A 2,451-nucleotide genomic window follows, 5' to 3' on the forward strand; every position below is an offset into this window, starting at 1 on the left:
GTGAAGTCACACACACGCCCTCCTCGAACAGATCGGAAACCAGAGCGCGTCTGGGGAGCGGGCACGTTTGTTGTAACCCCCCCCCCCCCCCCGCCCCCCGGTTCATTCAGACTGCTGTTGGGCAAGAAAAAACACTTCGGTGCGGATGTGACCGCTGACAAACAGCAGCCACACGGCTCGTCCCTGGGAACTGATAATGCATGCTGTCCGGCAAAAGGCACGAGCTCTGCATCCCTTCTGGAAACTCCCTCGGTATCAGCTGTCCCGGCTCCGACGGGCGTTTTGCAATCTGGAGCAAGATTTGGAAGCAAAACCCAGCGCAGGGTCCCTGATAGCCGGTGGCAATTCCACATCGAAAGGATTTCCTTACATGTTCTGCTGGAGCGCTTTGACACTCATCCGTGGCTCTGCTCTCCCATTGCCGGTGTGGAGGGGGGATGGGGGGACAGCCCCTCTTTTGCGTGACAGCCCGCACAATGACAGGCTGTCTCTGTTGTCATTTTGTGTGCATGCTATGTGGGGGGTTTTTGTTTTCACCCAGCAGCCGTAGGGGAAAAGTCACGTATCTTACATCTTCCCCAGCACAGGGCTGGTGCCTGGATTGGAGAGAAATCGTCTGCGGAGCACACCGACCCCTCCACCCTCCGGGCGTGAGCCAACACAAAAGAAGGCACAGCCATGGAAAATACTCTTTTTTATAAAATAGGTATTTTTGTGGGAAGTAACATGGCTGGGTACTGCCCTGATACCTCCCTACCAGCACTGCTGCTTCTGCCAGGGTACAGGACACACGTGCTGTTGGTTCCTGTGCTCCACCAAGTCCCTCTTCTTCCAGGCAGTACTATACATTCCAGATTTTACTTAAAAAGAAAAAAATCCTTCAATCGTTCTCCTGACTGTAAGCACAAAGGGACTGAGTGTGTTTGGAAGCAGTGCTTGCACAGCTGGCTGCCAAGCTCTGGATGTTGCTCGGACCTCCCTGACCGCTGTGTTAAACCTTCCAGCATGGAGCAGGGCCGGCGCGGAGCCAGCTGAGCGCAGGGCGGCGGGCAGGGCATGGATGCGCTGCTGCGGTGGGCAAAGGGCACACCGGGCCCTCGCTCCGGAGGTGCCATCGTCCGAGTCTCTAAAGGAACGGCGAGACCGCCCGGCTCACAAGATGGTCACTACTGCCCTGGCAAGGCCCTGGGCCCAGGGGCTTCGCTACAGCGCTGCTGGCTTTGCCCTCAGCCCTCGCTCCCCCTCCAGCTCCAAACAAGTTCGTGGCTCAGCCCTTAATCTCTGGGATGAAATGTCCTGCTGACACGGCCAGTGCTGTCCCGGGGAGAGCTCCCGCTTATCCCAGCCCTGCAGCTCTTCCCTTTGTTCCCAGCTGGCTTCCAGTCCCGGCGGCGGTGCCAGAGCCACGATGTGTGCAGTGACAGGGAAGTGCATTCGCGGATGGCGGGAGAGCCTCACGGGCTGCCCTCCGTGCCCGCCCGGTGCGGTGCCAGGGCCGCTGTGCTGCGCCCATGGACTCGGGGAGGAATCCCAATGGGGAAACATGCCCCCAGTCTTATCCCTGGAGCCTGGCAAGCCCCGCATGAGCTAAGGTGCAATTCAGAAGTTGCCACTCTGCAGCGCAGATCTTGCCGTTTCCAACACGAGGCAGTGCGTGTCACCGGCTGGGGCATCACCAGGGGTTTCGTCCCGGTCCCTCCCGCTTCGCCCCTCTTTCAGGCCTCGAACAGGCAGGCAGCAGCAAGGCTGGGGCACGTTTTGTCCCGCTCTGTGTTCTCTGCAAAAGGACCTTGTTTTCTCCCCGGTACCCGTCTGATTCCTGACAATGCCCCAAGTGTCTGAGAGGACACGCACGTTAGCTCTGGGTCACGTCCGCCTGCAAGCAGAGCCTGGGCTGGGCTCGCCTTGCCGGCGGACAGCCGAGGACAGCCCGGGCAGAGCCCCACGGCCGCTGGAACAGCGCGAAACCAGCCCTTCCTCCTCTACGTGCGTGCGCTCACCCAGCGCCACGGGAACATTTGGGTCGGGCCCAGCCGAGAGCAGTTAGAGGGGAAAAAAACCGCAGCGGTCTGCGAGAGGCATTCAGCACTGATCCGTGTCTCACGGGCCGCACCGGGCTGCGCGAGGATGCTCCCAGCCCCGAGGGGAGCGGAACGGAGCATCCCGCGAGCGCAGCCCCGCGCTGGCCCTTGAGCCTCGCTTTCCCCCCACAAAGCCTGGAGACACCGGCGGAGGGATGCCGGTCACCCCCGCCAACCCTGTTTCCATGGAGCAACCGGAAGCGGCCGGAGCGGGACCGGCGCTGTCCGCGGGGACCGAGCGGTGCGCCGGTCCTCCCGCGGCCCCGCAGTGGTACAGCCCGCGCGTCCCCTCCTCAATGGTTCGTCCCCGCGGCCGCCTTCCCCCCCATCACCCGAATGGTTCGCCCCGCCCCCCCCCGCGGCAGGCGCG

The sequence above is a fragment of the Agelaius tricolor genome, unplaced genomic scaffold (genome assembly GCF_023055355.1).
Source record: "Agelaius tricolor isolate 1412-34295 unplaced genomic scaffold, bAgeTri1.0.p SCAF_5, whole genome shotgun sequence".
Classification (NCBI taxonomy): Eukaryota; Metazoa; Chordata; class Aves; order Passeriformes; family Icteridae; genus Agelaius; species Agelaius tricolor.